Source organism: Myotis daubentonii, chromosome 1, assembly GCF_963259705.1.
Source record: "Myotis daubentonii chromosome 1, mMyoDau2.1, whole genome shotgun sequence".
NCBI classification, from domain to species: Eukaryota; Metazoa; Chordata; class Mammalia; order Chiroptera; family Vespertilionidae; genus Myotis; species Myotis daubentonii.
This window is the reverse complement of record NC_081840.1, coordinates 53028735-53055927: the sequence shown is the minus strand read 5'-3', so window position 1 is coordinate 53055927 and position 27193 is coordinate 53028735. Positions and strand designations below refer to the sequence as shown.

Sequence of the window (27193 nt, the reverse complement as noted above, 5' to 3'; positions counted from 1 at the left end):
ACTGTAATGTTCTAGTACTATATCCTGATCTTAACAATGATATGCTCACTTAAGAAGATTGGGATAGTACAGGGAAAAAAGTGAAAATGCCATTTACTAAGGTAAGTTAATTATATATTTTTATGTTGATCTCCTTCCTGTTCTTTTCCATGTGTATATCATGTATGTTTATACCAATGCTTAAGTTGATATTACCGCTTCTGTAATGGTATTAGATTTTAACTTTAAATATTGGTTGTTCCTTATGAACATATTTACATGCTAGAGCTAAAACTTACAGGGAAGCTTAGTTTTTGCTTTCGCAAAGAAGTCAGACTTTTTCTGAAAGGAACAGACAGTGAAATATTTTAGGCTTTGCAGGCCAACAGACAAAATTCAGGATATAACGTAGTTTCTCATAGTCATTTAAACTGTAACCATTAAAAATTTTAAAATAATTCCTAACTTAATAAAAACCAGACAACTGGCTGTAGTTTGCTAACCTCTGCTTTAGAAGATTATTTGCTTGTTTTTTTAATGTATATATATTTCTCAATGGGTGTGTGTATGTATGTTGCATGTGTCTAAATCTTTTTTTTTTTTTTTAACAATACTTGACACTACTACCTCACAAGCACTGAACCAGCCTGTGTGTTAAAACCCAAGGACCCAGATTATAATTCAATGTTTTTGCTGTAGGAATCAATTTGCCGACTCCTAGAGGGAGGGCTGACCTTGACTTAGTAAATTATGGTACTGAGCTTAGTAGTGAACATAATTCAGCCTTTACAGAGAACAAGAACATTCCATACTTGGGTCTGATGCCTAGGAGAGAAGATACTGTGTAGGAGATGTTAGATCCACCTAGAAGTGTTAATTAGCCTTGAAATGTCAAGGCTGCCCTCCCATATCTAGTTTTCCTTGACCTGTCTGTATTCCCTTTTCAGTGTTAATTTTTCTAACTTCAGAGATGGCACTAAGTATTATAGAGTTTATTGTTATATACTAGAGGCCCGGTGCACGAATTCGTGCACGGGTGGGGTCCCTCAGGGTGACCTGCAGGGATCGGGCCAAAACACAGAGTCCAATGCCGCCTGCAGCTCCTACCTGCCAGTCCCGCTCATCCCAGCCCCACTGTGCCTGCCGCGGGCTTGTGCCCAATTAGTCCTGATCGTGAGAGGCTCGTGCCACCACAGTAGCACTTGCCAGCCTTGAGCCCTGTGTTTGGCAACCTCCCGAGGGGAGTGGCCTGTGGGATTGGGCCCAAACTAGCTTTCCAACATCCCCTGAGGGGTCCTGGATTGTGAGAGGGTGCAGGCCAGGCTGAGGGACCCCACCAGTGCACGATCAGGGCTAGGGATGGACCGCGGGAGGGCTCCCGGGCGTGTCTGGCCCATCTTGCCTAGTCCCGATTGGGGACCGCTGGCTGGGGAGGGACACAGGAGGGCTTCAGGGCGTGTCTGGCCCATCTCGCTCAGTCCCGATCGACCAGACCCCAGCAACAAGCTAACCTACCAGTCGGAGCGTCTGCCCCCCTGGGTGGTCAGTGTACGTCATAGTGACTGATTGACTGGTTGTCTGTCTGCTCCCTGGTGGTCAGTCAGTGCACGTCATAGCGAGCGGTTGAGCGGCCTTAGCATATCATTAGCATATTATGCTTTGATTGGTTGAACAGTCGACTGATCACCGGATGACCGGACACTTAGCATATTAGGCTTTTATTATATAGGGTGGGTGTACATGAGTAAAGGTAGAAAAGATAGAAAAAATAAACTAGCTGAAAATAAATGTCAAAACACACTTTTCCTTGTCTTGGGATTAAAAATTATGTCTTAAAATGTACCCAGCAGGGAAAAATTGCTGTAGCTTTGGTATTACAATGATACTGCTTATTATAATTATATATTTTTTGCACGTGTGTAAATTTTACAGTTCCTATTTTCACATAATGTGCTAAGCTTTTCCAGTTAACTCTTGTATGTATGTTTGTTGCTCTTTGTGATGTCTTCAGTGAATGGAAATGTGTTTGGAGCAGAACAGTAGATTTAAAATAAGATTTCATGTTGTTATTTTAAGCTATATTCCTAATGATATGACTTAAAAGCCAAAGTGTGTTCTGCCTTCTTTTTTAGGGGACAGATTTACTAAAGTTATGTATAGTTATTGGGCAATTATGTATGAAAACTTGATTCAAACAAAGTTCTGTCTTTTTAAATTTATCTTTATCGTTGAAAGTATTACAATTTCCCCCTCTTTTTTCCAATTGACCCCCTCCACCTTGCATCTGCCCCTCCCAGGCATTCACCCCACTATTGTCTGTGTCCATGGGCTATGCATATATGCATATAAGTCCCTGGTTAATCCCCCACTTCCCTCTGAGATTCGCGCTTTTATGTCTGAGTCTGATTCATGCTTTTATGTCTCTGGATCTATTTTGTTCATTGGTTTATTTTGTTCATTAGATTCCACATATGAGTGAGATCATATGATACTTATTTTTCTCTGATTGGCTTACTTTGCTTAGCATAATACTCTCTAGGTCACTCTATGCTGTCTCAAAAAGAAAGAGATCTTTCTTTTTTACAGCTGCATAGTATTCCATGGTATAAAAGTACCACAGCTTTTTTATCCACTCATCTACTGATGGGCACTTGGGCTGATTCCAGATCTTAGCTATTGTAAATTGTGCTGCTCTGAACATAGGGGTGCATATATTCTTTCTGATTAGTGTTTTGGGTTTCTTAGGATGTATTCCTAGAAGTGGGATCACTGGGTCAAATGGCAGTTATATTTTTTGAGGAAACTCCATACTGTTTTCCATAGTGGCTGCACCAGTCTGCATTCCCACGAACAATGTACTAGGGTTCCCTTGTCTCCACATCCTCTCCAACACTTGTTGTTTGTTGATTTGTTGATGATAGCCATTCTGACAGGTGTGTGGTGGTACCTCATTGTCATTTTAATTTGCATCTCTCTGATGGCTAGTGACTTTGAGCATTTTTTCATATGTCTCTTGGCCATCTGTATGTCTGCTTTGGAGAAGTATCTATTTAAGTCCTTTGTCCATTTTTTAATTGGCTTGTTTGTCTTCCTTTTGTAAGCTGTATGAGTTCCTTAAATATTTTGGAAATTAACCCCTTATTAGATTTATCATAGCTTAATATGTTCTCTCATGCAGTGGACTCCCTTTTCATTTTGTTGATGGTGTGTCTAGATTCTGTCTTTTTAAAAAATGTTTGTTATTATTTATTGTTACTCTTAATGAATCTCATTTTTTACTAGATTCAGACTTAGAGGTAGAAGTTCTAGAGAGGGCAGCCTACATCTCTTGGCAATCTGTTCCTGGTGTTTTTCTTTGGCCTCCTTCATTCTCTTAGCCAAAAATTTAGCATATTCTGTAGCCTCTTCCTTATTTTTCATAGCACTTTGTTTCTTCAGAGCAATATGCTGACGTTTGTGTTGCAGAACACATGGAGAAACAAGATGCTGAATCTTGGGTGCTTTAATCCTAGGTTTCTTACCTTCTTTGTTTAGGGGCTTACTCACAACATATTGGCAGACATCTTCTTTAGAGATAGTGAAAAATTTGTGGATTCTACTATCTCTTTTGGGACCCAAGCGATGAGGCATAGTAGTATCAGTGAGACCAGGAATCTCTTTCTCCCCTTTTTTTACAATGACCAAGTTGGGAACACTAAGATTGACTTCTACAGTACTACCTCAAACAGATCTGCGCTTTCTCTCTCCAGTCTTCCTTGGTCTATAACAGGAATGCTCCTTACTCAACAGCAGGCAGATATGGTCGGGGTCAAGACACCCTGCTTAATGGGGAAACATTGTTCATCATTCTGGACCACTGATTCAATTCTTCAGCCAGAGCATCAGCAGCACACTGTGGTCATAAGCTTCTTATACTAGGTACGAAGTTTACGCTCATCCTCCACTTCAGTGAGTTTCTGGCAACGAGTGGCTGGGAAAGAGATGTTCAGCCTCATCCTGAAGCAGCTGACTACCTCTGAGATGCCACAAAAAATAGCACAAAGTTCTGTCTTAAGATGAGTTTCCTTTTTATGGTGGTTGTACTTCACAGGAACATTGCAGTGGTTCTCAACCTTCCTAATGCCGCGACCCTTTAATACAGTTCCTCATGTTGTGGTGACCCCCAATCATAAAATTATTTTCGTTGCTACTTCATAACTGTAATTTTGCTACTGTTATGAGTCGTAATGTAAATATCTGATCTGCAGGATGTATTTTCATTGTTCGCGACCCACAGGTTGAGAACCGCTGATTTAGAGGGACATGGTGCTTGTATTTTTCATTGCCCTCCTTATCAGCAGTTTAAAAATATTGGAAACATGCATTTGAGTGGTAAATTCTAGATTGCATTTCATAGCTTGTGTTGCCTATAATACTGGAAGTACTTATTTTCATAAGGGAGGGGTGATGATTAGTTTTCAACATGGACATATTTGCTGTTATTAATACTGCTCTACATGTCTGTTGACCTGTAGCATCCTTCCTGCAGAATTAAGAACAGAGATAGTATATGTGTTTTTAATGGGCCCAACTGTTCTTGGGGTATGTTTTGGAATATTGCTGAACTTTTAAGAATTTCTTAACAAATTTGACCAGAACTCTTAAAATAAAATTTCCATGTCACACTTCAGATAAGTTAACTAAATTCTCAGGTTTTTGCTTTAATTTCCCAGTCCCCTTATATGGGACTAGTACATGGAATGAAAGATAATATTCCTGACACATTATCTCACTAAGTTGTTTTTCCCTAATAGTAAAGGATTTGCATGGGCCCATTCTTCTCTGATTCCTTTGCCTTTTTTCTCTCCTCTTTCCTCATGAACTCTCCTCCCTTCCCATCCAGTGGCTGCTGTCCTACAAGATATAATGGTTGACCAAATCTAGGGGCATAGGAAAAAGCTGAATATTGAACTTGCATAGAAAGGGATTAAACTTGTGACCTTATGTTATCTTCCATGTAATTCTAATTACTACATTATAATGTCTTAACTTATATAATTCCAACTTTTATAATTGGTTAACAAGTAAAGTGTGGGTCTATTTAAATAAAGTTTGGAGGAAGTAAGTTCTCATTAGTATGCATTATGAAAAATGTCTTTTAGCCTACTGCTTGAATGATGATGGCCTGAAAATTTAAGACATTTAGGCTTAATAGTTTTTCATGACAAAACATTTAATATTTTTTAAGGAAATGAAAATAACTTATTTTTTATATGCTCTTGTTAGAACTACAAAGTTGACTCATATAAATAATTGTATTATAGTGCCCTTTTTATTTATCATTATTGACTGACATTATATAAGGGTTGTCTTATAACATTCAGAGTACAGAAAAAGTTGATTTAAACAAGTTAATGAAGAAGTTTTTAGTTTATTTTGGAGACTAACACCTTGTTGTATGATTCCTTAGATTTTCTTAAAAATTGATCTCCTTAAACTGTAAGACTTTCTCAAATCCCATCTCCCTTAAGTTTTGCTGTCATATTCTTTTGATGTTTCTTTTTTGTTCTTGTTTTAAACCTAAATTTTAAAACTTGTATTTCTTAGTCCCAGAGTTTGAAAGAGTTTAAAAATCACCCTTTTGAAAGAAAATGTCGTTAATGATTTTAATTTGAATCTACTACTGAAAGTCACTTAACATTTCCTTGGATGGTGATTCTTAACTAGTTACCTATAAATAGATCACCCAAATAATACCTTGTAATGTGGCCATTGTGTCATTGTGATTTCATAAAGAGTGAGAAAGCAAGTCCTTTTTTTATTTGTCTTAAAATATTATTTTGATTATTTTCCTTCAAAATAGTAAAGGTTTCATTTTCAGACAAAAAGTTGGATGAGCTGTATCATTTAGATCTAATTACAAATACCATATTATATTTTTATCATTTAAATAATCTTATAATTAAATGTAGTTTATTTGTAATAACATACCAGATGTATCATTTAAAATTTTTTTCTTTCAGCTTTATTGAGGTAGAGTTGATATACAGCACTGTATAAGATACATGGTATAATAACTTAACTTACATATATTATGAAATGATTACCATAATAAGTTAACATCCGTTATCTCCTATAGGTAAAAAAATTAAAAATGTCTTTTTCCTTATAATTAGAACTTCTCTCTTAGCAACTTTCAAATGTACCTTATAGCAGTGTTAACTACAGTTATCATGCTATATCTTACATCCCCAGGACTTACTTATCTTTAACTGTAAGTTTTGTAAGTTTGTGTGTTTTGACCACCATCATATTTCTCCTCTTTCCATCCCATTTCTGGTAAAAACAAATTTGATATTTTTTTCTGTGAGTTTTGTTTTGTTTTTAGACTCCACATATAAGTGAGACCCAATAGTATTTGTTGTTCTCTGACTTAATTTTACTTAGCAAAAGGCCCTCTGGGTCCATCCATGTTGTCATAAATGGCAGGATTTCCTTCTTTCTTTTTTTTATTGCCAAATAGTATTCTGTTGTGTATATACACCACATTTTCTTTATCCATTTATTTGTTGGTGAACACTTAGGTTTTTTCCATATGTTGGCTATTGTAAATAAGACTGCAGTGAACATGGGGGATACAGATGTCTCTTTACATAGTGACTTTGTTTCCTTTGGATATATCCAGAAATGAAATTACTGAATCACATGGTAGTTCTATTTTTAATATTTTGAGCACTTCCATACTGTTTTCCACAGTGGCTATATGAATTTACAGTCCCACCAAGAATGCACAAGGGTTCCTTTCATATATTCACCAGCATTTATCTTTTGTCTTTTGGAAGATAACCATTGTAGCTGGAATGAGTCATTGTGGTTTTGTTTTTTATTTTCCTAATGATTAATGATGTTAAGTACCTCTTTACATACTGTGGACCATTTGAATATCTTTGGAAAAATGTCTGTCCAAGTCCTTTATACAATTCTTAATTGGATTATTTGTTTGTCTACTGTTGACTTGTAGGAATTGTTCATATATTTTGAATATATCTGAATATCAGATAAAGATTTGTAACTATTTTGGACTTCTGTGGTTCCATATCAATTTTAGAATTTTTTTCTACTTCTGTAAAAAAAATGCCCTTTAGAATCTTGATAGGTATTTCATTGAATCTGTAGATGATTTGGGTAGTATGGATATTTTAATAATATTAATTATTCTAATCCAGGAACACTGGATATCTTTCCATTTATCTGTGTCTTAAGCAGAGTCCCTTTTTTTCTGATAGTGCACTATAAAATTTTGAGGGCTTTGCAGTGATAGCATCCTATATAATAAAGAGCTAATATGCAAATGGACATCATGCCATCACACAGTAACAACTCAGACACTCAACACTGGGGAGAGAGGAATGGGGACTAGCCAGGCACAAATGAGCTTGTAAGAGAGGAATGGGGATCAGTCAGGCACAAATGAGCTCATGAGAGAGGAATGGGGACCAGCCAGGCTATGGCCCACCAGAGGGACAAGCTGCCTACCTCGCGGTCCTGGGTACCAGCTGCTGGGGCTGCGGCCCGAGAGAGGGACAAGCCGCCCACCCCACCATCCCGGGCACCAGCAGCTGGGGCTATGGCCTGGAAGAGGGACAAGCCACCTGCCCCGAGGTCCTGGGTGCCCGAGCCTGCAGCCCAGGAGAGGGACAAGCCACCCACCCTGCGGTCCCGAGCGCCAGTGGCTGTGTCTGCACTTGTGGCCTGGGAGGAGGGACAAGCCACCCACCCCGCGGTCCTGGGCATCTGCAGCTGTGGCTGGGTGAAGCCACCCACCCATGGTCCCCTGCGGATGCAGCCTGCCCTGGAGAAGCTCTCCTGGGTCCTGGGTGCCTGCGGCTGGCCAAAGAGAGGGAAACCCAGGTCCAGCCGGAGGAGGGAATCCTGGGTCCCGGTTGTGGGGTGAGGCAGAGGCGGTTAGGGGCGATCAGGCCAGCAGGGGAGCACTTAGGGGTGATCAGGCTGGCAGGGGAGCAGTTAGGGGCAACCAGGCAGGCAAGCAGAGGTGATTAGGGGAGATCAGGCTGGTAGGCAGAGGGGTTAGGGATGTTCAGGCAGGCAGGTAGGTGAGTGGTTAGGAGCCAGCAGTCCCAGATTGCGAGAGACAGTCGGACATCCCCTGAGGGGTCCTGGATTGGAGAGGGTGCAGGCCAGCCTGAGGGACCCTCCCCTCTCCCTGTGCATGAATTTCGTGTACCGGGCCTCTAGTATAATCATAAAAGCTCTTCAGTTAAAACATGATCAGCTTTTCTTAGTATCATGGCTGTCTTTCTATGAGTTATTTACTATGTGAGTAGCACTTTTTTTGTGAATGAAGGAGAACTCATATTTTAGATGAATAATATATTCTGATAATTATATTTGAGGCATCCATATGTTAATGAGAATTAATGGAGAACAGAATTTTGTATATGGTTTCATTTCAGATAGATTAAGCACACACACACTCTATTTCGTCCACTAAATGCATGTATAAAACCTGGACAAAATGGATGGGACAGCTATTTGAGGACTCAAAAGAATAATTAATAATAGGTGGATTGGAAAAAATACTAGAGTCCAAAGTATCATCACATTGACTGTGAGATTACCAGTTTTTTTTCTTCCAGGATCCCTGAACCTGAACTAACAGTCTGATGGCTATAAGTGAGCACTTGGTTACGGACAAATAGAGCTCCAAAAGAAGCCCGCTAGTTCTGGCTTAAGGAGTGGGAAAGATAACTCCTAACACAGTGTGAATGTGGAAATTCTTCTGGTTTTCTTTTTTCTGTTCTCTCATGCCATAGTCCCAAGTAATTCTTTGGTAATGGCAGCAGGGACTGCAGCAGTAGCCTGTAGCCAAAATTAGGGATGGGAACTTTCCTTTCCAACTGACAAACTCCCATTTCTCCCCCATCCCCTGTCCTTTGCTTGTGTGAACCCAGAGCAGGTATAACAGTAGAGGTTTGTGATCAAGCAGATAACCTAAAGCCCCAGCATTCTGACTGAAGAAAGGAAAAGGGATCCTATAGGGAATTGAAAAATACTGAGGTCTGTAGCAGGAGAGATTTGGTAAAACAGTACTTTAAAGTTGGTTATGAATTCATGGGCTTGCCTCTGAGCTATACATATATGGAAATAACAAATTATTGCCCAAGTCCTAGACTGATTATTGGATGATGTAAGGTGGGACAGAGTGAGAAAAAATCGCAGAGGCTTTGAAAATTCAATTGGTAATGGAACTGTGCCCACAGAAGCTATGTTGATACCTGTGACCCTAATCCACCGGTTCTCAACCTGTGGGTCGCAACCCCTTTGGGGGTCAAACGACCCTTTCACAGGGGTCACCTAAAACCATCCTGCATATCAGATATTTACATTACGATTCATAACAGTAGCAACATTACAGTTACGAAGTAGCAACAAAAATAATTTTATGGTTGGGTCACAACATGAGGAACTGTATTTAAAGGGCCAGAAGGTTGAGAACCACTGCCCTAACCTAACCTAACCTAACCTAACCATGTATCACCTATTAAAGCAAAAAAATAATATAACATCATCCACAGGATTTAAACAAGAGCCAGAGTTTCATACATAATATTTAAAATGTCTAGATTATAATAGAAAAGTATTCAGCATATGAAGAACCAGGAAAATTTGAATTCACATGAAAAGACACGATCAAACATACCATATCATCATGATACAGATGTTGGGATAGTATAGAAACTTTATAATAGTTGCAGTATAAATGTTCCAGCAAGTAGTGAATGCTTGTGAAATAGATGGAAAAGTAGAAAGTCTCAGCAGAAAAAGAGAAGATAGAAAGGTATGGTATTATTAGAACTGAAAAATACAATAAGTGGGGGAAAAAACACTCTGGATAACTCAATAACAAAGAGGAGACAAATTTTTAAAAATTGTACAGAGCCTCAGGAACTATGGGAAAAATAACAAAATGTTGGACGTTTAGAGATATTTTGGAAAAGACTGTGGTGCTAAAAACTGTTTGAAGAAATAATGGCTCAAAACTCACAAATTTAGTGAAAGATGTATACATACAGAGTCAGAGAACCTGAAACAGGGTAAACCGAAAGAAATTCATACCCAGGCATGTCATAATAAATTGGAAAAATAAAAACAAAAAAAATATTGAAAAGACCCAGAGAAATATGACATTACCTATACAGGAACAATGACTTGAACGATAGAGAATTTCTCATCAGAAACCATTGAGGTGGGAAGAAAAGGCAAAACATTCTTAAAGTGCTGAAAGAAAAGAATTGTATATAACCAGGAAAAATATTTTTTAGTGATGAGAGTAATATAAGGACATATTCAGATAAAGGAAAACTAAGAGTATTCATTGCCAAAAGATCTAAGCATTTGCTTAAGAATGTTCTTAAGACAGAAGGAGAAATGATACCAGAAGGAAACTTGGTTATCAGGAATGGAAAGAAGATTAACAGAGATGGTAAATATTTGCATAAATATCATAGACTATTGAGTTCTTCAAAATATATTTGACAGTTGAAAGCAAAAATCATAACATTGTCTGATGTGGTTTTCAGTGGATGAGGTACAATATATGACATCTATGGTCCACTTGAAGTCATAAAACACTAATGCTAACTAGACCTAAAAGTTAAGTATGAATGTAATATTCCCTAGAATCACTACTTATAACATAAAGAGATGAGTTAGAATCACAATGATATGTCAGATAATTAAAGTGGACCATTAAAAAATACTCAATCCCAAAGAAGGCAGAAAAGGGAAAACAAATGGAAGAAGCAGAAAATGAATAAAATGATAGATGTAAATTCTTACCCACCAATATTTACATTAAACTTTTAAATGCTGTAAACATGTCAATTAAAAGAGATTGTCAGAGTGCATAAGTAAATGACCCCATTGTATACTGTCTGTTAGAAATTTAATAACATAGGTTAAATGTGAAGGGATGGGATAAGATATTGTGCAACACCAATAAAAAGAAAACTGTAGTTGCTATATTAATAGCAAACAAAGTAGACTCCATTGCAAAGATAATTATCTAGAGGACCATTACATATTGTTAAAAAGATTCTAAATGTGTGCATACCTAACAACAGAAATTAAAAATACATGAAGCAAAATTTGACAGAACTCCAATAGTCCTTTTTCCGTAATAGATAGGACTCTACCAGACAGAAATCACCAAGGGTACAGAGTACCTGAATACTATCTACCACTTAGATTTAATTTATGTTTATAGAATACTTTACTCAGCAACAACGGAATATACATTCTTTTCAAGTACATGTTACCCAAATATAACATATCTTAGTCATTATATAAATCTTAAGTTAAAAAAATTGAACTCAGCCCTGACCAGTTTGGCTCAGTGGATAGAGCGTTGGTCTGCAGACTGAATGGTCCCAGGTTCGATTCCGGTCAAGGGCATGTACTTTGGTTGTGGGCACATCCCCAGTAGGAGGTGTGCAGGAGGCAGCTGATCGATGTTTCTCTCTCGTTGATGTTTCTAACTCTCTATCCCTCTCCCTTCCTCTCTGTGGAAAATCAATAAAATCCTATCTAATGAAAGAGAAACATGGTAATTGGCGTACGACCGCTACCCTTCCCATTGGCTAATCAGGGTGATATGCAAATTAACTGCCAGCCAAGATGGCGGCCGGCAGCCAGGCAGCTTGAAACTAACATGAGGCTTGCTTGCTTCAGTGACGGAGGACTGCAACGTTCCCTGCCTGCCTTGCCAGCCTCTGAGCCTGCAGTTTCAAACATTGTAACAAATATAGAAGCTAAAAAAACCCCCAGAAACCAGCTTTCAGCAGGCCGGGATCTCAGAGCTGGAGTTGATACAGAGTTTCGATTATAGAACCTCAACAAACCAGATACCTGTTTTCAGCAGCTGAGGCCTCAGAGCTGGAGCCAAGCCTCAGAGCTTAAAGGTGGCCCAGAATGAAAAAAAGAAAAAAAAGGAGCAGTTGGGAGCTTCAGTCCCAGCCTGCAAACAGTCCTCAGCCCCTCACCCAGAATGGCCAGGCACCCCAGTGGGGACCCCCACCCAGAAGGGTGTGTGTGAGACCAGCTGCAAACAGCCATCATCCCCTAATCCGGGCCAAGCCTCAGAGTTAAAGCTGGCCCAGAATAAAAAAAGAAAAAAGAAAAAAAGGAGCAGTTGGGAGCTTCAGTCCCAGCCTGAAAACAGCCCTCAGCCCCTCACCCAGACTGGCCAGGCACCCCAGTGGGGACCCCCACCCTGAAGGGTGTGTGACCAGCTACAAACAGACATCATCCCCTCATCCAGGCTGGCCAGGCACCCCAGTGGGGACCCCCACCCTGATCCAGGACACTCTTCAGGGCAAACCAGCCAGCCCCCACCCATGCACCAGGCCTCTATTCTATATAGTAAAAGGGTAATATGCCTCCCAGCACTGGGATCAGCGGAGCTGAGAGGCCTCCCGGCACCAGGATCAGTGTGACAGGGGGCAGCACCCAAACCCCCTGATCGCCCTGCAGTTCTGTGTGTGACAGGGGGCGGGGCCACAACCTCCCTATCTGCTCTGCTCTGTTCCTGACAGGGGAAAGCGCCCCAAGCCCCTGATCGGCCCTGCTCTGTGCCTGATCGGGGGGAGCTCCCCAACCCCCTGATCACCCTGCTGCTCTGTGTGTGACAGGGTGCGGCGCCCCAACCCCCCCACCCCACGGGCCCTGCTCTGTGACGGGATAGAGCCATAACCTCCCCATCGGCCCTGCCCTGAGTGTGAGAGTGGCGGCACCCCAACCCCCTGACGGCCCTGCTCTGTGGGGGATAGAGGGCGGCGCCCGAACTCCCCCCCCCCAACCCCCCCGCCACGGGCCCTGTTCTGTGTGTGATGGGGTAGAGCCATAACCTCCCCATCGGCCCTGCCCTGAGTGTGACAGTGGCGGCGCCCCAACCCCCTGATCGGTCCTGCTCTTTGGGTGATAGAGGGCGGCGCCCCAACCCCCTGATCCGCCCTGCTCTGTGTGTGACAGGGGGCGGTGTGCCAACTCCCCTATCAGCCCTACTCTGTGAGTGACAGGGGGGAGCTCCTCAACCCCCTGATGGGCCCTGCTCTGTGCGTGACAGGGGGGAGCTCCCCAACCCCCTGATGGGCCCTGCTCTGTGCGTGACAGGGGGGAGCTCCCCAACCCCCTGATGGGCCCTGCTCTGTGCGTGACAGAGGGGAGCTCCCCAACCCCCTGATGGGCACTGGCTTTGTGCGTGACAGGGGGGAGCTCTCCAACCCCCTGATTGACCCTGCTCTGTGCGTGACAGGGCGGAGCTCCCCAACCCCCTGATCGGCCCTGCTCTGTGGTCCCTGCTCTGTGCGTGACGGGGCAGCGCCCTAACCCCCTGATTGGCCCTGCTCTGTGCGTGACAGGGGGTGGCGCCACAACCTCCCCATCGACCCTGTCTTGTGTGTGACAGGGGGCGGTGCCCCAACCCCCCAATCAGCCCTACTCTAAACGTGACTGAGGGTGGCATCACAACCTCCCAATCCACCCTGCTCTGTGCATGACGGGGCGGCGCCCCAACTCCCCAATCGGCCCTGCTCTGAGCCCGACCAGGGGCTGCACCTAGGGATTGGGCCTGTCCTCTGCCACCCAGGAACAGGCCTAAGCCAGCAGGTCGTTATCTCCCAAGGGGTCCCAGACTGCAAGAGGGCACAGGCCAGGCTGAGGGACCCCTCCCTCCCCATGGAGTGCACAAATTTTTGTGCACCGGGCCTCTAGTATATATATAAATAAATTGAACTCAAAGCATGTTCTCAGAATATAATAAAAATGAAGTAGAAATCAATAACAGAGAGGATAAAAGGATAATCCAAGGTTTTTGGAAATTAAATAGCAGACTTCTAAATAATCTATTGGGTAAAAGAAGAAGCCTCAGGGAAAATTAAAATATATTTTGAACTAAACAAAATGAAAATATAACATCAAAATTTAAGCAGCCCTGGCAGTGTTTATAAGAACACTGATTGCATTAATTACGTTAGAAAAAAAGATTCCAAATCAGTAATCTATCTTTCCATCTCAAAAGTTTTCAGTTCAAAAAAATTTTTAAATTACTCTTTAGATTTCTTCTTGGACACATATAAAATTTCAATAGGAGAGTTAAGAGCACACACTATTACCTCGTGCAAGAGAAAACAAAATAAGTTCCAGATAATATGAGAAATCAATTTTAAAAAAGCAAAAAAAAAAAATAGTGAAAATCAATAAAATGAAAAGTTTTTTTGCATAGATAAATAAAATTGATGTCTAGCTAAATTAACAAGAAAGAAAAGAGAAGCCATATAGAACCAGTATCAGTTATGGAAGAGAGGATATCACAACAGACCCCTCTTCCCCCCAAGAATCGAAAGAACAGTAGGAATAATAAAAAACAACTTGATGTGCACAGATTTGACAAATTAGGTAAAATGGACCAATTCATTGAAATGGATTAATTCCTTAGCCGACTACCTAAGAAGGAAAAGATTAAACTTACCAAGAAGGAAAAGATTATGATTTTTAAGTCTTATAACTATTAATGAAATTGAATTCATAATTAAAAACCTACCAAAAAAGAAATATCTACACACAGATGATTTAGTGGTGAATTCTACCAAATACGTATAACATTATGTCTCTACCATTTCTTCTAAGCAAAGAAGAGGAGGGAAGTATTCAACCCTCTTAATGAAGTCAGAATTAAATTGATATCAAAACTAGACAAAGAAGAAAAAATGAAAGGAAGAAAGAAATCTATGAACTAGTATATCTCATGAACATAATTGCAGAAATCCTCAACAAAATATTAGCAAATTGAATCCCACTATCCATAAAAAGAATAATATACCATGGTTAACAAACCTACAAAAAAATCAGCTAACATCATACTTTATGTTGTGTGGCTGAATGCTTTTCCCCGTGAATGAGCACAAAGTAATGGTGTGTGCTCTTACCTTTCCTATTAAAATTTTACATGTGTCTAAGAAGAAATCTCAAGAGTAATTAAAAAATTTTTTTGAACTAAATGAAAAGGAAAACACAGTTTTTAATTTTGTGGGATGCAGCAAAAACAGTGCTTAGATTTATATAATTGAATTCATATATTAAAAGAAATACTTAAATCAGTAATGTAAGACCATAGGGAACTAGAAAAAGAAGAGCAAATTAAATAATCAAAAGAAAAAATTAAAGCAGAAATCTATGAAAATGAAAACAAAAAATCAGTGAAACCAAAGCTGTTGCATTGAGTAAATAAGGGATGATTTACCTTATTTTCAGCTCTACTTTTCAGAGGCTAGTTTTGTTTTTGTTGTGTATATCTTTTTATTAATGACTTCTAGTTCTGCACATTTAGCCTCATTATTGTCTCCACTGAAGTATCATATCTGTAATATTTACCATGACCAGGCTCAGCTTCTATTTCTTCATTTTAGTTTTTCACCATTAAAATTCTACCTTAGTGCTTTATTTTTGTAGGTGTACATTTAATATGTCTCTATAGCCTTATTTTTTCTACTCATAAATTTTACCTTTTCTGTAATTCTTTTAATGCTTTTATTTATGCTACAGTGACCAGGAATCACATAATTGTAATGGTTTTTGGGTTTTATGATTTTGACTATAAACCTGCAATATTTCAGTAAGCATTTCACAAAAAAGGTCATTCTCCTACATAATTATCACCATTATCATCACAAAAACAACTAAGCAGGAGTTTCCCTAACACTATTTTCTATTTACAGTTTCCTGAATTGTTCCAAAAACGTTTTCCATGGATTAAAAAATATATATTATTTGTAGTTGATTTTTTTCTAATTTTCAGTTTCTTTTGATTTAAAAATTTCCCTTACAACCTTTTTCTTTCCAGTAAAATATCTCACATTCTGGATTTTTCTGATTTTCCTTGAAGTGTCATTTAATGTATTACACTATCTCCCACTTTTTCTGTAACATTAAACTTTTTGTCTGTAAAACTTTATAATTGATGCTATATGTATAACATTAAGAGGCACATAATATTGAATGACTTGTTCTTAATTTAACCTGCTTCCATGGTTCTGGGGCTTTTCTTTCTCTTAAGAGTTCAAGGGATTACCTGTGTCCTTATCCCCCCTGTACCGCCTCCCCCCCCCACCCCGTTATACCTTAATAAAGAAATTAAAAGAAAAAAAAAGCTTCCAAATATATATATATATATATATATATATATATATATATATATATATATATATATATATATATATATATCTTTTTTTTTTTTTTTAAGTTCAAGGAAAAAGATAGAAGAGAAGGATTTCCGCTGTCCCTGGAAAGTCATAGAAGTAAAAGAGTAGGTAAAGGTATGAAAGATATTATAACCACCCTATCATTAACTGTCTGGATTGAAGGAAAACATGAAACCATTTCTAGAAAGAGAAGGACCAGTGAGCCTTGAACTTGGAATATGGGTATTTTGAGGTTGAGGAGCATATCTCTTTCCCCAGTCCTTTTGTACAGAGTTTTCTTTGTCTGCATTAAGAAGTTATACCTAGAGCATGACATGACTTACTCAATTGATCCAAGAGAGAAAATCTGGGAGCTGGCTCTACAGGCAAGTACATGGTGATGAAAGTGTTGTGTATGTGAATGGTGTGGGAAATGTTCTACATTCCCCATGAGAAAACAGACACTTCTACTTTACACTCTCCTGAAAACAGCACAAAGGGGAATATGCCTTCAAAGAAATAACATTCTTTTTTTCTTCCTTAAGTGAGCACCCTTAAAATCATATTCAATCACAATTAATGTTTAACTTATTTAACATGTCAAGTCTGTTGGAACAGAAATAGAATGCACTTACCACATATTTTGTATTCATAAATCTGAAATTTCTGAGTAGACATCCATCCATGTTGATTGCCTACAGTTAGTTGACCCCGTCATGCATATTTTGGACACAAGCACAGAATACTCTGATTAGCAAAAGACAGTTTCCAGTCAAGCACATCATTTTTAAAGTCCTACACAGATATATCCCAATCAGAAAAGAAAACTAATTGAGGTAAGAGAAGTTCCGGAGGAGAACCAAGATGGCGGCATAAGGTACAGACCTGTGCGTGCTGCCTCCCACAACAACATTGAGACTACCAACTATAAAACAGTTATCATTCAGAACCATGGGGAAGCTGGCCCAGTGGAAGCTCTACAGCTTGAAGGAAAGAAAGAAGAGCATTGAGACTGAGTAGGTTGTGCAGAGGCTCCAAGAATGGAGGTACGGAGTCGCGCTCCAGGTGGGCTGCAACTGGATGTGCGGTTATTTTTAATCGGAAGGGGCTGCAGACTCTCAAGTCCTCTGAGCTTGTTTGGGGCGGGATGCTGAGGTCCCAGACCCCTACGGGGAGAGGTGAGATGGCCTTGCAATGGGCTGGAGAGTGAGAGTGGCTGTCTCGCGGAGCTGCCCGCCGGCGCTCGGGGACATAGGGACCTGGAGTTGCGGAGAGGTAAGAAGTCGCGGAGATGCCATTGCCCTTGGCCCTGCCCTGGTGATTCACCAAGAACAGAGGTGTTGAGTCGCGCGCCAGGCTGGCTGCAACTGGATGTGTGTTTTTTTCAATCAGAAGGGTATGCAGACTCTCAAATCCACTGAGCTTGTTGGGGCGGGATCCTGAGATCCCAGACCCCTACGGGGAGAGGCAGGACGGCCTTGCAACGGGCCGGAGAGCGAGAGTGGCTGTCTCACGGAGCTCCTCGCCAGCAATCGGGGACAGGGACGCGAGATGGGGAGTCGAGGAGAGGCGAGGAGTTGCGGAGACGCCATTGCCCCTTGCTCCGCCCTGGTGATTCCCAGGGACCCTGCCCTACTCAATTTACATCCCCACCCAAACTGTGCTAGTGGCACAAAGAGAACCACTGGTGCTTTTGCAGCCCAGCCCAGGAGAATGCAGATTTCAACTCCTCGCATACATAAGGGACACACTCAAGAAACAGAATCAGGTTTGGAGGAAGCCGGAGCTGGACCCGGCTGGGCCACCGACGTGGAACCGCCGTACCAGTAAATGCACAGGCAGGTCCACCAGATCCAGTCTCACATGGGATGCTGGGAGATGGCAGACAGGCAGTCTGTGCACTTGGTAGAAAACGAAATCCAAGCAAGCATACCAGATATTCAGCCACCAGGAACGCCTGGAGATTTTGTCCAGCAAGGAGCCACCCAACAAAGGACAGAATGCCAAACTTCGTGTTGCTGAGACGGCCCCCATGAGGCCGAGACGGCCCCCATGGGGCTAGGACAGCCCCCGTGAGGTTGAATCGGCCCTGGTGGGGCTGAGATGGCCCCGGTGGGGCTGAGACAGCCCGGTGGGGCTGCGGCAGCCCCGGTGGGGTTATGGCGGTCCCGCTGGGGTTGAGGCGGCCCCGGTGAGCTTGCAACGGCCCCGGTGGGGTTGAAACGGCCCCTGTGAGGTTGAGGCGGCCCCTGTGAGGCTGGGACGGCCCCTGGGAAGCTGAGAAAAATACCACATGAATTCACTCATTTATGGATAATGACTATTATGGACTGATGAACAAAAATGGATACAGAGGCAGAGCAGCATTGAGCAGACTGTCAAACTACAGTGGGAACCCTGGAGAGGGTTGGGGGGGGGGGTAGGAGATCAACCGAAGGTCTTATATGCATGCATATGAGAATAACTAATGGACACAAGACACTGAGGGGTGGGGGAAGCTGGGGGAATGTCAAGGGGGAGAAAAAAGGATACATGTGTAATACTCTTTGTAATACTTTAAGAAATTTAAAAAAAAAAAAAAGTGAAGTTCCTAAGAGGTGTTTTTTTTGGACTGACAAGGTGTCAATCTAAAGGGAAACTCAGTTTCCATTCAGTGTCTCTATAAAAACTTCAACTTTAACCAGGTAAAATAAAGCAAGCATAGTCTGTGGATCCTCTTATACTGTACTGCATATGCATAATACTTAGCAGTTTGTGGGTAATGATTGATTCAAATTAATCCTTTATTATGTTCACACCTAAAAAACCAACAGGTAGCATGAACACTGCATCTGAGAAAAGAGGCTCAATTCTAGATTGTGAATTGGATTTATGGTGACCTTGAGAGATCACCATTTAAAAATAGTATACTTCTTTGCCCTGGCCCGTATGGCTCAGTTGGTTGAATGTTGTACCATGCACCGAAGGATTGCCAGTTCTTTTCCCAGTCAGGGCACATGTCCAGGTTGTGGGTTCTATCCCCGGGGTTTGTGCAGGAGGCAACTGATCAATGTTTCTTTTTCACATGGTTGTTCCCCTCTCTCCCTCTACTGTCCTTTCTCTGAGAATCAATTAAAAACAAATAAAAATAAAAATAGTGTTCTACTTCTAGAGTATACCACTACTTATACAAGAAGAATCTATTTTCTAAGGTCATTTTATATGAGAAATTTAACCAACCTTTAAGCTTTTCACTAAATCCCCACTTTCCATGGGTTGAAGTAACTTGATTGTGTGCTGTAGGGTAGTGGATAACTACAGTCAATTCTTATTCTAGGTAGTTATGTTCTATAAAGTCATTAAGTTCCCTTGCTCTGCTATGAACTGTCAATATTGAACAAGACTGTTTACATTTCTGGACCTAAGTTTCTTCCTTTGTAAAATGAGGAGGTAGTGTTCCATCATCTCTAATGTGTTTTCCAGTTCTAGAATTTTGTGGTTTCTATGTGTAATAACTAACATAAAAACAAGTCTGAGGTGCTGACAGATTGAGATATAGCTTCTGAATTATCAGGGAAAGTGATATAACTAAAATAATAGTCCTCTAAACAATATTTTTGAATATATTGTAACTTTTAAAAATATGTTATTTATGGTATGTATGGTAACTCACATTATTTTTACCAAACAACTTCTTTTCAAATAATCTTGATTAATGAAAGTTTAATTTTAAGTTTTCTTAAATTCCTTGGGCATCAGTTTTTATTTAAGTCCTTGTTATATAAGTGCTCGTAATCCTAGGTCTCCATGGATGAAGGTTGGATAAGGAAGCAAATGTTTTCTTGACCAAGAGTATTTACCTACGAAATCATCTCCATTCAAACATATCCCTCAGCTAGACTGTCTAGCCATGGCTGTTGAGCCAAAACCTTGTTTGCTGTTTAGTGACAGAGTACAGACTGAGCATAAAAAAACATTGTACATAATGCAAAAGTGCTGTATGTCATGAAGTTCATGAAAGGGCCATTGGAGAACAGTTTTAGTCATATGCAAAGCCATATGTGGGTGAGGTTGTGACAGAGATAGATTAGTTAACAATTGTAGAAGAGAAATTTACCAAGAGAATGATTCAGTGACTTGGCGCTTTAGAAAACAGTGATTTGGATATCATAGAATTAAGAGAAACCTTGGTTGAAAAATTACTTTTGTTTAGATAATGTTCTGAAAGTCAGGTAGGAAGTGAAGGATGCTGTTATACAGTATCATTTAAAATTATGACCTCTCTCCAATTTTGTTCATTCTCCTCAGAATTAGCACATGGCCATAATAATGACCTAAATTTTGTGATATAGAATGACATAAGATCTTTTTAAAATAATTTTATTTTGAAATTAAAGTCCTAAGCAAATCTTTTTTCACTAGTTATTATGAAAATTTGATCCTGTTTTTACATGGATTCATTTGGTGGATTTTTTTTTGAATCCAGAACCAATTATCCTTGTTTAGTAAGAATTCTGTACATTCATAGCCAAAGATGAGGATGATGGGTTTCTGGTATGCAACACTAGTTTTGATATCAATGTTACAAAGAATTCATTGAATATTTCCTTTGTTGGGTGTTATAAGTGCGTTAAATTGATTTCTTTGCTGAGGGACAAGGGAGAGAGAGAGAGAGAGAGAGAGAGAGAGAGAGGAAGAAACAGAGGAAGAAACATAAATCAGGGTTATAGACAATCAAAGATCAATCAAGCTCTTGTAGGACATCTCTAAATTTCTCAATACAGATTTATTCTGTGCTACATGAAGTTCAAGGTCCCAAGGAGATGTCATTTTCATCTGTGCCTGGCTCATATACAGCAGATTCTCGAATAATGTCATTGCCTTATAATGTTTTTGAGATGCCATAGGAACTTAACTCTTGTTTATATCAATTAGACTTTGGTAAACTTGGTTTTGTTATTCGTTATTTTGTTGTAGTTCCAAGAACCTATTGATAACATTAAGTGAGGACTTACTATATTTGACATAAAGGTAGTAGCAAGTTCTAAATCTTTACTTTGTATATCTGATTTTATTTCCTTTTGCATGCAGTATTCATTTTACTTGATTGTTCCTCCTGCTTCCCTCCCATCTTTATAAACTCCTTGACAACAAGTGAAGGCCAGGAAATATACAAAGTGTAAAACTTGGACCCAGTGAGAACATTAGTAGTATTCATTTTATTTGCTAGTGGGAAAGCAGAAGTAGGGTAATGGGAGACAACCTAGTTGGTAAACTCTGAGGCTTAAATATAAGACATGCAACCTAATTCAGTAAAAAATTGAAAATTCTTTAAAAAATTTTTATAAAAGCAAAATTTTAAAGCAAGTCTGTCTTAATACTGACATGACAAAAGAATTGGAGGAAGGAGAGACACAGAATCAATTCACTTTCATTTGCAGAAGCTTTTAATTCATAGTTGGTCAAAATTGATCTCTTTTATAAGGGAAGTCTTTTTCTCTCTAAGTCAAAAGTAAAGAAAATAATTGTTGCCTCTTTTGCTAATTATTTAAATATAGCCCTAGGTAAAGTAAGAACCTCCTAGATCTTGGGGTTTGTGGATAGTGCTGATATGGTCATTCTAGTTCTAAAAGTTTGGAGACCCTCTTTTAGAGGCTGATTAACACTCATTCTTCTGGATGAAAAGTTCTCAGATGTTCTTCTTGATGTTCTATTTCTTAAAGTAGAGTTTCTGGCAGTTCATGTGACCCCATATTTATTTAGTCATATTGCTGTGGGTCTGAAAGGTGGTTCAGGTAGAGCCATAAAGTGGTGCTTTTTAAAGATTTTAGGAGGTGGAAAATGCCTAGGATTGTTTTCTTTTTAATATAAAAAGGGACTGCCTTTGAGTTTGTGCTGGCTTTCTAAACTGGACTTAGCTTAGTACCATCAGTATAGACACTGTATAAAATGCTTAATAAAAATTTTATTCACGATAGTAGTCATTTTAATTTTTTGAAATGATTAAATGTTAAAGAAACCAGCTGTGTTTTACCAAAGAATGCTTCCCCTTTGTCTAATCATCCAAATTTCCTTGTTTTTTGAGCTGGAAAAAACTAATTTTCATTTAAGTATTTACAGAGTCTGCTTTTTGTGAATTTTTAAAGAATATTATGACTTTAAGGACTTCTTAGAGAAGTTATTGCATTTTAAGAGCTAACTATCAAAGTAGACCTAGGACGTGTTTTTCTACATTTCTCCATGTAATTAATTCATGTTCTAACTTTGCTGCTTGGAATGAAGTTCATATGAAATGATGCTTTTATTGATATGATGTCCAGTTAAATCATTTTTTAAATTTTTGTATTCTGTTACATTTTAGGAAAGTATCTTCCTCTTAAGCAGGGATTTTAACAGGAAGAATGTCTTTCTGAATTTTAATTTACAGAGAGAAAATAGAATACTTGGGAATTTATATTATGATTAGAAATTAAAATATACAAATACTAGTACATAAACTTAAGTCCTTGAATAACCTAATACTTAATATACCAAATGAATATGTTCACTTACTATTACTTGGGTTTAGAAGGAAATATTGTTCCAGCCTGTAAAACAAAGCAATTAGGTATATGCACTGAGATCTTCTTAAAAAATATATATTTTATTGATTTTTTTACAGAGAGGAAGGGAGAGGAATAGAGAGTTAGAAACATCAATGAGAGAGAAACATTGATCAGCTGCCTCCTGCACACTCCCTACTGGGGATGTGCCCGCAACCAAGGTACATGCCCTTGACCAGAATCAAACCTGGGACTCTTCAGTCTGTAGGCTGATGCTCTATCCACTGAGCCAAACTGGTTAGGGCTGCACCGAGGTATTTAACATCTTTATAACTTGCAGTATATTGATTGTTTTTTAAGGAAAACATTTTGATTCAATTTGTATTACCAGAGAAATAGTAGTGGCTATTTTACTTTACAATATTGTTTCTTCAGCTATAAGAATGTGTAAGTGGAAACTATTATAGGTATTTTAATTCTTGTGTGCTCTACATATATACAGTATGGCTCTTGTGAATTGTTGCAGATTGGTTTCCATGGGAAGCCCGAGATAGAGTTTAGCTTATAGGATATTAATTGAGTGCTTTTGGGATCAACATCTGTGAAAAGGAAAGGAAGGAAACAGGATTGGACAGAGGGAAAATTTAAGTTGTGATTCAAGCCCAATGATATCCTTGACCAACCCTTTACTGTGAACTCTGTCCTGAGTTGGGTTAAGATTACCAGGCTCTTAAAGCTGCACATGGATCTGCATTGCATATGGGCTGCCCAGGAAGGGGCGTCTCTTGGGCAAAAGCTGCTCCCTGTAGCTCAGGCACTCCAGCAGTTGTGGCAGCGAGTCTTTAATGAAAACTCAGCACAGTATCCTCCTCAGGAATACTTTATTGTCTCTAAAAGTGTCCCCTCTCCTTCCTTTCCCTCTCCCCTCTTACTTTCCTCTTCCTTTCTTATTTTTCTTTATAGTTTTCCGTGTGCTTCTGGGATAAGTTGTAACACTTTTCTTTCTCTTCTGAGCAAGGAAAGAGTCTTGACTTATTTTAACTGCCTTAAAGTATTATTGAGAGTCTCTAAAAATAAATACTTTAAAAATGCATTGAGATCATTATATATAAGATGCTTCAGATTTCTTTCCAAACTGTATAATATTATGCGTAAAAAGAAAAATAATGTATTTTTCTCTTTTGCATTTCTATATACATGATTTCTCTGGTTGTTGTGAGGCATTTAGTTTGCCTCAGGTGGGGTGAAAATGGAGTATATTAGGAAGGCAGAGGGGATAAAGCTAAATAATATTTAGCTTCCGATTTTAATGTATATTCAGTATGTATATAAAATACCTACTGTGTGCCAGGCACTGTTATAAACTTTGGGGATAATAGAATTTTGCAGCAAGAAAATGGGCTTAACAACTAGGTATTTTCAGCAAAATGAAGTATTTCTCAAGTCCCCCTAAATGGCTTATATGAGTCAAAGTGGAGGGGGTGGATAATAGTTCTCTGGAATTTTTAATTTTAAAAACATGCCTTTGTTTCTCTTGTACTTTACTCTTCCAGATGAAGAGAATAGGTCTGAAATAGTTAGATAAACGTTTAATTTATGGCTACTGGAATGGATCACATGGCTTTTTCCCTGGCTCCTAGGGTGGGAATACCTTAGGCCCTGGGAAGTAAGGGGGGATGGGAGGAGAGGGAAAGGAATGTGATGGGACAGGACATTAGTGATTTTTGTCTTTCATAACTGCCCTAGAGCCGTCCTCAAGAAGGGAAACTTCTTGTTGCAGTGCTCCCAAACTGTTGCAAGTGCCTTAAATTTAACTGGTTCTGCTCTTCACTCCAGATGGTTCTGACCATGATTTGATTGTCACTCATTTTAGCCTTACTGAGAAGTGTACAGACAGTATTCGGGTTATGTCGGACTCGACGTACGTCATTTTGTGGTTACGACACCATCTCCCATTTATTTATTAAAAAAAAAAGTTCCGTCATTTTGACATATGTACATATGTGTTTTATGTTTTTTATTATTTGTTTACCACAAGTAAAGGTCAGAAATTATCTTTCTTTTAAATTTTTTTTACTGTTTCACTTCATTACTGCTGTGTATGTGCTCCATGTGAGTGATGTAGGTGCTTATGTAAGTGGGTTCCGACTTACGGTGAAAATCGCATTATGTCGTGCTGCAGGAACCGATCTCCGATGTAACCCGAGGACCTGTTGTATTGGAAACAGCAGGGAATGGCCCCAACTCCTATACCTGCCACACAAAACACCTGCCAAAACCTCCAGATGCTTTCCCTGCCCCCATTCCAGTAGCCCTAGCTCATAGGTAGTCTCCAAATAATGACTAGATTAAAACTAAATTGAGAACCCTAAGGCACACCAGCCTGTCAGAGGGCCACATTTGATGCACACTGTCAGCCTGTACTCCTGACTGATTGAGATCCTACTTGTGGACTTACAAGTATTATAAATAGCCCTCTCTCCATGAGCACCTTAAGCACTCTTGGCATTGTACTTCCTGTATAGAAGCCAGACATTAACTTGCCTTCTTACCCAAAATAGAGTGACATGCACCACTGGGGAGTTGTAAGAGACCTTCAGGTATTCAGTGAAATGTGTAGTTTTCAAATGATTGTAGAAATCTCTCCAACATTAGGCTAACCTTGATTACTTAGGCGACCTTCTTAGAGGGATGACTGATTCATTATTTACACGTACTGTGCAGGCAGTTATCTCTAGGATGGATTAGGTTAGGTGTTGTGAAATCGATCCCTGACTTTAGCTGAAGTGATCAGTGATACTACCTCGTCTCTAGAAGGTATTCAGGTCAGCCTCAAGTCACTGGACAGGGTTCTTAAAGGTGATAGGATTGCCTTGGATTTCCTTGTGGGCCAGGTGGATTATAAGGCAGATTCTGTGTAATCGCTGGTACATATTCCTATAGCTGGATTAATGATTTGGTCTAAATGGAAAGGTCAGTCAGTTCAGACACATAAGGATAAAGCCACTTGGATTTTTACAGTAGACCCTCTGTATGGGATTTGTCCAGCAGATTTGGCCCAGGATCCTGGAAGACCTGGTGATCAGTACTGCAGGTTGACCTCATCTTGCTACTTCGAGTTGTTTATAGTTTTGATTCTTAAGACAAATTAAATAGATTTGGTCTTACCTTTGTTGGTCAGATTAATCAGCTTGGTTGATAGAGTGGAATGCTTTAGAAAAATTTGCCAGGAGCCCAAGATAGTGTAGAAACAAGGAACACATAGTTTGGAGGTAAGTTTCCACAGTCCTCTTACATTTCTGCATGTTTTGCAAGCAGAGGCACTGACTGCCTTAGTTTTGGACCATCCTTTTAAGGATGCTTGTATAGTAAACAGCCTTGGAAAATAGACATAGTGTATCTCTCTGGAGCAAAGGGCAGGGATGTTTACTGTTCAGTATAATAGAGATAACATCTGTCTCCAGAGCAAAGGTAGGGCATGCTCACTGCTCACTATAAAAGACTTTGTTCCCTAAACTCAGATCTCCTCTCCTGTAAACCCACTGTGTGTGCAGACATCAATTTGGGCTCATTCATATTTCTATCAGGGGATTTGACTAGTAGTTTGTTGCTGACTCAAGAGTCTCATGTACTGTGCTTTCATTCATGAAACTGACAATCTACCTTGTTAGTTTACAAGTAGGGCAAAATCCCAGACCCTTCACAGTTCTAGAGAGATTATTGGTGCTCGCTCTCTGGAGTATCCATTTAGGGGCCCCCATGTCTCTACTTGAAAATGATCTGTTTGAAAAAAAATAATAAAAATGATCTGTTTGACTGTCAATGCAAATGTCAAATGCATATAACTTTCAGTCTGGCACTGTTATTTAAATGTATATTACCTCTAGTATAGGGTCACCAATTACTGCCCCAGCCCTTGGGGCCAAATCTGTCTTACTGCCTGTTTCTTGTAAATAAAGTTTTATTGTAATATAGTCATACTCTCTGTATTTGTATTGTCTGTGGCTACTTTTGTGCTCCAAGGCAGAATTCGGTATTTTCTACTGAAGAGACCATATGGCCTACAAAATGAAAAAAATAATTATCTGTTCCTTTTAAGATAAGATTTATAGAGACCTGCTCTAGCACCTCTAACCCAACAGTATTTCCTTTCAATATACTTGCAAAAGTGTGTCAAGATAGATGTACAAAGATGGTCACTGCAGGGTTGTTGATAATAGTGGAAAAACAACAACAACAAAAAGCCAGAAATCATCAAAAAACTGGAAACAACTTTAGGAATTGTGAGATCTAGACTTATTGCATGAACGTTGACCTGTTCTGCAGATTTTCAAAGTCATCCCTTGGATTGAACTCTCCCAATGAGGCGAAGGCACCACATTACATACTTGGACTTAAATATACATGAAACACAATTTTCTTCTTCACCCAGAACAAGAGGTTGTCAGATAATACAAT

At 39.6% G+C, this 27193-nt stretch overlaps 1 protein-coding gene and 1 pseudogene across 5 annotated transcripts in view; one reads left to right on the top strand and one right to left on the bottom strand.

Annotated features, from left to right (window-relative positions):
* TCF12 (transcription factor 12) overlaps positions 1-27193 on the top strand; it is a 370918-nt gene that overhangs the window by 69474 nt on the left and 274251 nt on the right. The gene's annotated exons all lie outside the window — the stretch shown is intronic.
* Positions 3118-3989, bottom strand: LOC132236769 (small ribosomal subunit protein eS6-like; annotated as a pseudogene).